The following is a 9110-nucleotide window of genomic DNA, read 5'->3' on the forward strand; positions in this document are numbered from 1 at the left end:
AAAAAGTGTTAGGGAGGGCAAAAGTGGGTTAGAGATGGACACAAATGGTTAAAAAGTGTTAGAGAAGTGCAAAACTGGGTTAGAGATGGACACAAATGGTTAAAAAGGGTTAGGGAGGTGCAAAACAGGTGTAGAAATGGCCAAAGATGGCTTGAAGGGGGTTAAAAATAGGTTATAAAGGGTTAGAATTTCTCAAGGATGGGTTAAGAAGGGATAGAGAAACCCCAAAATGGGTTAGATATGGCCAAAATTGGGCCCAGATTTCTTAGAGATGCGCAAAAAACGGGTTAGAAAAGGAAAACTACGGCTTGAAACGGGTTGCAATTGGGCAAAAATGGTTTAGAAATAGCCAGAAGTGGCTTTAAAATTCTTAGAGAAGAGCAAAATTGGGTTAGAAACGGCCAAAACCGGCTTCACATTGATGAGAGAAGTGCAAAACTGTGTTAGAAATTGCCAAAAATGGCTTAAAACAGGAACAAAACTGTGTTAGACAAGGCTAGAAAGAGCTAAAAATGACTTAAAATGAGTTAGAAGTGAGTAAAAATAGGTTAGAAATGGTCAAACTTGGCTTAAAATGGGTGGGAAATAGGCAACAATAGTTTAGAAAAGGAAAAAGAAGGCTGAAAATTGGTTAGAAATTGACAAAATTGTTTAGAGAATGAAAAAAAGGGCTTAAAACGCGTTGAAAGCGGGCCAAAATGGTTTAGAAAGAGGAAAAAATGGCTTTATGATGGTGAGAGAAGTGCAAAACTGGGTTAGAGATGGACACAAATGGTTAAAAAGGGTTAGGGAGGTGCAAAACAGGTGTAGAAATGGCCAAAGATGGCTTGAAGGGGGTTAAAAATAGGTTATAAAGGGTTAGAATTTCTCAAGGATGGGTTAAGAAGGGATAGAGAAACCCCAAAATGGGTTAGATATGGCCAAAATTGGGCCCAGATTTCTTAGAGATGTGCAAAAACGGGTTAGAAAAGGAAAACTACGGCTTGAAACGGGTTGCAATTGGGCAAAAATGGTTTAGAAATAGCCAGAAGTGGCTTTAAAATTCTTAGAGAAGAGCAAAATTGGGTTAGAAACGGCCAAAACTAGCTTAATATTGATGAGAGAAGTGCAAAACTGTGTTAGAAATTGCCAAAAATGGCTTAAAACAGGAACAAAACTGTGTTAGACAAGCTAGAAAGAGCTAAAAATGAATTAAAATGAGTTAGAAGTGAGTAAAAATAGGTTAGAAATGGTCAAACTTGGCTTAAAATGGGTGGGAAATAGGCAACAATAGTTTAGAAAAGGAAAAAAGAAGGCTGAAAATTGGTTAGAAATTGACAAAATTGTTTAGAGAATGAAAAAAAGGGCTTAAAACGCGTTGAAAGTGGGCCAAAATGGTTTAGAAAGAGGAAAAAATGGCTTTATGATGGTGAGAGAAGTGCAAAACTGGGTTAGAGATGGACACAAATGGTTAAAAAGTGTTAGGGAGGGCAAAACAGGTGTAGAAATGGCCAAAGATGGCTTGAAGGGGGTTAAAAATAGGTTATAAAGGGTTAGAAATGGTCAAGGATGGGTTACGAAGGGATAGAGAAGCCCCAAAATGAGTTAGATATGGCTAAAATTGGGCTGAGATTTATTAGAGATGCGCAAAAACAGATTAGAAAAGGAAAACTACGGCTTCAAACGGGTTGCAATTGGGCAAAAATGTTTTAGAAATAGCCAAAAGTGGCTTTAAAATTCTTAGAGAAGAGCAAAATTGGGTTAGAAACGGCCAAAACCGGCTTCACATTGATGAGAGAAGTGCAAAACTGTGTTAGAAATTGCCAAAAATGGCTTAAAACAGGAACAAAACTGTGTTAGACAAGGCTAGAAAGAGCTAAAAATGACTTAAAATGAGTTAGAAGTGAGTAAAAATAGGTTAGAAATGGTCAAACTTGGCTTAAAATGGGTGGGAAATAGGCAACAATAGTTTAGAAAAGGAAAAAGAAGGCTGAAAATTGGTTAGAAATTGACAAAATTGTTTAGAGAATGAAAAAAGGGCTTAAAACGCGTTGAAAGTGGGCCAAAATGGTTTAGAAAGAGGAAAAATGGCTTTATGACGGTGAGAGAAGTGCAAAACTGGGTTAGAGATGGACACAAATGGTTAAAAAGTGTTAGGGAGGGCAAAAGTGGGTTAGAGATGGACACAAATGGTTAAAAAGTGTTAGAGAAGTGCAAAACTGGGTTAGAGATGGACACAAATGGTTAAAAAGGGTTAGGGAGGTGCAAAACAGGTGTAGAAATGGCCAAAGATGGCTTGAAGGGGGTTAAAAATAGGTTATAAAGGGTTAGAATTTCTCAAGGATGGGTTAAGAAGGGATAGAGAAACCCCAAAATGGGTTAGATATGGCCAAAATTGGGCCCAGATTTCTTAGAGATGTGCAAAAACGGGTTAGAAAAGGAAAACTACGGCTTGAAACGGGTTGCAATTGGGCAAAAATGGTTTAGAAATAGCCAGAAGTGGCTTTAAAAATTCTTAGAGAAGAGCAAAATTGGGTTAGAAACGGCCAAAACTAGCTTAATATTGATGAGAGAAGTGCAAAACTGTGTTAGAAATTGCCAAAAATGGCTTAAAACAGGAACAAAACTGTGTTAGACAAGCTAGAAAGAGCTAAAAATGAATTAAAATGAGTTAGAAGTGAGTAAAAATAGGTTAGAAATGGTCAAACTTGGCTTAAAATGGGTGGGAAATAGGCAACAATAGTTTAGAAAAGGAAAAAGAAGGCTGAAAATTGGTTAGAAATTGACAAAATTGTTTAGAGAATGAAAAAAAGGGCTTAAAACGCGTTGAAAGTGGGCCAAAATGGTTTAGAAAGAGGAAAAAATGGCTTTATGACGGTGAGAGAAGTGCAAAACTGGGTTAGAGATGGACACAAATGGTTAAAAAGTGTTAGGGAGGGCAAAAGTGGGTTAGAGATGGACACAAATGGTTAAAAAGTGTTAGAGAAGTGCAAAACTGGGTTAGAGATGGACACAAATGGTTAAAAAGGGTTAGGGAGGTGCAAAACAGGTGTAGAAATGGCCAAAGATGGCTTGAAGGGGGTTAAAAATAGGTTATAAAGGGTTAGAATTTCTCAAGGATGGGTTAAGAAGGGATAGAGAAACCCCAAAATGGGTTAGATATGGCCAAAATTGGGCCCAGATTTATTAGAAATGTGCAAAAACGGGTTAGAAAAGGAAAACTACGGCTTGAAACGGGTTGCAATTGGGCAAAAATGTTTTAGAAATAGCCAAAAGTGGCTTTAAAATTCTTAGAGAAGACAAAATTGGGTTAGAAACGGCCAAAACTAGCTTAATATTGATGAGAGAAGTGCAAAACTGTGTTAGAAATTGCCAAAAATGGCTTAAAACAGGAACAAAACTGTGTTAGACAAGCTAGAAAGAGCTAAAAATGACTTAAAATGAGTTAGAAGTGAGTAAAAATAGGTTAGAAATGGTCAAACTTGGCTTAAAATGGGTGGGAAATAGGCAACAATAGTTTAGAAAAGGAAAAAGAAGGCTGAAAATTGGTTAGAAATTGACAAAATTGTTTAGAGAATGAAAAAAAAGGGCTTAAAACGCGTTGAAAGTGGGCCAAAATGGTTTAGAAAGAGGAAAAAATGGCTTTATGATGGTGAGAGAAGTGCAAAACTGGGTTAGAGATGGACACAAATGGTTAAAAAGTGTTAGGGAGGGCAAAACAGGTGTAGAAATGGCCAAAGATGGCTTGAAGGGGGTTAAAAATAGGTTATAAAGGGTTAGAAATGGTCAAGGATGGGTTACGAAGGGATAGAGAAGCCCCAAAATGAGTTAGATATGGCTAAAATTGGGCTGAGATTTATTAGAGATGCGCAAAAACAGATTAGAAAAGGAAAACTACGGCTTCAAACGGGTTGCAATTGGGCAAAAATGTTTTAGAAATAGCCAAAAGTGGCTTTAAAATTCTTAGAGAAGAGCAAAATTGGGTTAGAAACGGCCAAAACCGGCTTCACATTGATGAGAGAAGTGCAAAACTGTGTTAGAAATTGCCAAAAATGGCTTAAAACAGGAACAAAACTGTGTTAGACAAGGCTAGAAAGAGCTAAAAATGACTTAAAATGAGTTAGAAGTGAGTAAAAATAGGTTAGAAATGGTCAAACTTGGCTTAAAATGGGTGGGAAATAGGCAACAATAGTTTAGAAAAGGAAAAAGAAGGCTGAAAATTGGTTAGAAATTGACAAAATTGTTTAGAGAATGAAAAAAGGGCTTAAAACGCGTTGAAAGTGGGCCAAAATGGTTTAGAAAGAGGAAAAATGGCTTTATGACGGTGAGAGAAGTGCAAAACTGGGTTAGAGATGGACACAAATGGTTAAAAAGTGTTAGGGAGGGCAAAAGTGGGTTAGAGATGGACACAAATGGTTAAAAAGTGTTAGAGAAGTGCAAAACTGGGTTAGAGATGGACACAAATGGTTAAAAAGGGTTAGGGAGGTGCAAAACAGGTGTAGAAATGGCCAAAGATGGCTTGAAGGGGGTTAAAAATAGGTTATAAAGGGTTAGAATTTCTCAAGGATGGGTTAAGAAGGGATAGAGAAACCCCAAAATGGGTTAGATATGGCCAAAATTGGGCCCAGATTTATTAGAAATGTGCAAAAAACGGGTTAGAAAAGGAAAACTACGGCTTGAAACGGGTTGCAATTGGGCAAAAATGGTTTAGAAATAGCCAGAAGTGGCTTTAAAATTCTTAGAGAAGAGCAAAATTGGGTTAGAAACGGCCAAAACTAGCTTAATATTGATGAGAGAAGTGCAAAACTGTGTTAGAAATTGCCAAAAATGGCTTAAAACAGGAACAAAACTGTGTTAGACAAGCTAGAAAGAGCTAAAAATGAATTAAAATGAGTTAGAAGTGAGTAAAAATAGGTTAGAAATGGTCAAACTTGGCTTAAAATGGGTGGGAAATAGGCAACAATAGTTTAGAAAAGGAAAAAGAAGGCTGAAAATTGGTTAGAAATTGACAAAATTGTTTAGAGAATGAAAAAAAAGGGCTTAAAAACGCGTTGAAAGCGGGCCAAAATGGTTTAGAAAGAGGAAAAAAATGGCTTTATGACGGTGAGAGAAGTGCAAAACTGGGTTAGAGATGGACACAAATGGTTAAAAAGTGTTAGGGAGGGCAAAAGTGGGTTAGAGATGGACACAAATGGTTAAAAAGTGTTAGAGAAGTGCAAAACTGGGTTAGAGATGGACACAAATGGTTAAAAAGGGTTAGGGAGGTGCAAAACAGGTGTAGAAATGGCCAAAGATGGCTTGAAGGGGGTTAAAAATAGGTTATAAAGGGTTAGAATTTCTCAAGGATGGGTTAAGAAGGGATAGAGAAACCCCAAAATGGGTTAGATATGGCCAAAATTGGGCCCAGATTTATTAGAAATGTGCAAAAAACGGGTTAGAAAAGGAAAACTACGGCTTGAAACGGGTTGCAATTGGGCAAAAATGGTTTAGAAATAGCCAAAAGTGGCTTTAAAATTCTTAGAGAAGAGCAAAATTGGGTTAGAAACGGCCAAAACTAGCTTAATATTGATGAGAGAAGTGCAAAACTGTGTTAGAAATTGCCAAAAATGGCTTAAAACAGGAACAAAACTGTGTTAGACAAGCTAGAAAGAGCTAAAAATGAATTAAAATGAGTTAGAAGTGAGTAAAAATAGGTTAGAAATGGTCAAACTTGGCTTAAAATGGGTGGGAAATAGGCAACAATAGTTTAGAAAAGGAAAAAGAAGGCTGAAAATTGGTTAGAAATTGACAAAATTGTTTAGAGAATGAAAAAAAGGGCTTAAAACGCGTTGAAAGTGGGCCAAAATGGTTTAGAAAGAGGAAAAAAATGGCTTTATGACGGTGAGAGAAGTGCAAAACTGGGTTAGAGATGGACACAAATGGTTAAAAAGTGTTAGGGAGGGCAAAAGTGGGTTAGAGATGGACACAAATGGTTAAAAAGTGTTAGAGAAGTGCAAAACTGGGTTAGAGATGGACACAAATGGTTAAAAAGGGTTAGGGAGGTGCAAAACAGGTGTAGAAATGGCCAAAGATGGCTTGAAGGGGGTTAAAAATAGGTTATAAAGGGTTAGAATTTCTCAAAAATGGGTTAAGAAGGGATAGAGAAACCCCAAAATGGGTTAGATATGGCCAAAATTGGGCCCAGATTTATTAGAAATGTGCAAAAACGGGTTAGAAAAGGAAAACTACGGCTTGAAACGGGTTGCAATTGGGCAAAAAATGTTTTAGAAATAGCCAAAAGTGGCTTTAAAATTCTTAGAGAAGACAAAATTGGGTTAGAAACGGCCAAAACTAGCTTAATATTGATGAGAGAAGTGCAAAACTGTGTTAGAAATTGCCAAAAATGGCTTAAAACAGGAACAAAACTGTGTTAGACAAGCTAGAAAGAGCTAAAAATGAATTAAAATGAGTTAGAAGTGAGTAAAAATAGGTTAGAAATGGTCAAACTTGGCTTAAAATGGGTGGGAAATAGGCAACAATAGTTTAGAAAAGGAAAAAGAAGGCTGAAAATTGGTTAGAAATTGACAAAATTGTTTAGAGAATGAAAAAAAGGGCTTAAAACGCGTTGAAAGTGGGCCAAAATGGTTTAGAAAGAGGAAAAAAATGGCTTTATGATGGTGAGAGAAGTGCAAAACTGGGTTAGAGATGGACACAAATGGTTAAAAAGTGTTAGGGAGGGCAAAACAGGTGTAGAAATGGCCAAAGATGGCTTGAAGGGGGTTAAAAATAGGTTATAAAGGGTTAGAAATGGTCAAGGATGGGTTACGAAGGGATAGAGAAGCCCCAAAATGAGTTAGATATGGCTAAAATTGGGCTGAGATTTATTAGAGATGCGCAAAAACAGATTAGAAAAGGAAAACTACGGCTTCAAACGGGTTGCAATTGGGCAAAAATGTTTTAGAAATAGCCAAAAGTGGCTTTAAAATTCTTAGAGAAGAGCAAAATTGGGTTAGAAACGGCCAAAACCGGCTTCACATTGATGAGAGAAGTGCAAAACTGTGTTAGAAATTGCCAAAAATGGCTTAAAACAGGAACAAAACTGTGTTAGACAAGGCTAGAAAGAGCTAAAAATGACTTAAAATGAGTTAGAAGTGAGTAAAAATAGGTTAGAAATGGTCAAACTTGGCTTAAAATGGGTGGGAAATAGGCAACAATAGTTTAGAAAAGGAAAAAGAAGGCTGAAAATTGGTTAGAAATTGACAAAATTGTTTAGAGAATGAAAAAAGGGCTTAAAACGCGTTGAAAGTGGGCCAAAATGGTTTAGAAAGAGGAAAAATGGCTTTATGACGGTGAGAGAAGTGCAAAACTGGGTTAGAGATGGACACAAATGGTTAAAAAGTGTTAGGGAGGGCAAAAGTGGGTTAGAGATGGACACAAATGGTTAAAAAGTGTTAGAGAAGTGCAAAACTGGGTTAGAGATGGACACAAATGGTTAAAAAGGGTTAGGGAGGTGCAAAACAGGTGTAGAAATGGCCAAAGATGGCTTGAAGGGGGTTAAAAATAGGTTATAAAGGGTTAGAATTTCTCAAGGATGGGTTAAGAAGGGATAGAGAAACCCCAAAATGGGTTAGATATGGCCAAAATTGGGCCCAGATTTATTAGAAATGTGCAAAAACGGGTTAGAAAAGGAAAACTACGGCTTGAAACGGGTTGCAATTGGGCAAAAATGGTTTAGAAATAGCCAGAAGTGGCTTTAAAATTCTTAGAGAAGAGCAAAATTGGGTTAGAAACGGCCAAAACTAGCTTAATATTGATGAGAGAAGTGCAAAACTGTGTTAGAAATTGCCAAAAATGGCTTAAAACAGGAACAAAACTGTGTTAGACAAGCTAGAAAGAGCTAAAAATGAATTAAAATGAGTTAGAAGTGAGTAAAAATAGGTTAGAAATGGTCAAACTTGGCTTAAAATGGGTGGGAAATAGGCAACAATAGTTTAGAAAAGGAAAAAGAAGGCTGAAAATTGGTTAGAAATTGACAAAATTGTTTAGAGAATGAAAAAAAGGGCTTAAAACGCGTTGAAAGCGGGCCAAAATGGTTTAGAAAGAGGAAAAAATGGCTTTATGACGGTGAGAGAAGTGCAAAACTGGGTTAGAGATGGACACAAATGGTTAAAAAGTGTTAGGGAGGGCAAAAGTGGGTTAGAGATGGACACAAATGGTTAAAAAGTGTTAGAGAAGTGCAAAACTGGGTTAGAGATGGACACAAATGGTTAAAAAGGGTTAGGGAGGTGCAAAACAGGTGTAGAAATGGCCAAAGATGGCTTGAAGGGGGTTAAAAATAGGTTATAAAGGGTTAGAATTTCTCAAGGATGGGTTAAGAAGGGATAGAGAAACCCCAAAATGGGTTAGATATGGCCAAAATTGGGCCCAGATTTATTAGAAATGTGCAAAAACGGATTAGAAAAGGAAAACTACGGCTTCAAACGGGTTGCAATTGGGCAAAAATGTTTTAGAAATAGCCAAAAGTGGCTTTAAAATTCTTAGAGAAGAGCAAAATTGGGTTAGAAACGGCCAAAACTAGCTTAATATTGATGAGAGAAGTGCAAAACTGTGTTAGAAATTGCCAAAAATGGCTTAAAACAGGAACAAAACTGTGTTAGACAAGCTAGAAAGAGCTAAAAATGAATTAAAATGAGTTAGAAGTGAGTAAAAATAGGTTAGAAATGGTCAAACTTGGCTTAAAATGGGTGGGAAATAGGCAACAATAGTTTAGAAAAGGAAAAAGAAGGCTGAAAATTGGTTAGAAATTGACAAAATTGTTTAGAGAATGAAAAAAAGGGCTTAAAACGCGTTGAAAGTGGGCCAAAATGGTTTAGAAAGAGGAAAAAAATGGCTTTATGATGGTGAGAGAAGTGCAAAACTGGGTTAGAGATGGACACAAATGGTTAAAAAGTGTTAGGGAGGGCAAAACAGGTGTAGAAATGGCCAAAGATGGCTTGAAGGGGGTTAAAAATAGGTTATAAAGGGTTAGAAATGGTCAAGGATGGGTTACGAAGGGATAGAGAAGCCCCAAAATGAGTTAGATATGGCTAAAATTGGGCTGAGATTTATTAGAGATGCGCAAAAACAGATTAGAAAAGGAAAACTACGGCTTC

Source organism: Melopsittacus undulatus (genome assembly GCF_012275295.1).
Source record: "Melopsittacus undulatus isolate bMelUnd1 chromosome W unlocalized genomic scaffold, bMelUnd1.mat.Z SUPER_W_unloc_1, whole genome shotgun sequence".
Classification (NCBI taxonomy): Eukaryota; Metazoa; Chordata; class Aves; order Psittaciformes; family Psittaculidae; genus Melopsittacus; species Melopsittacus undulatus.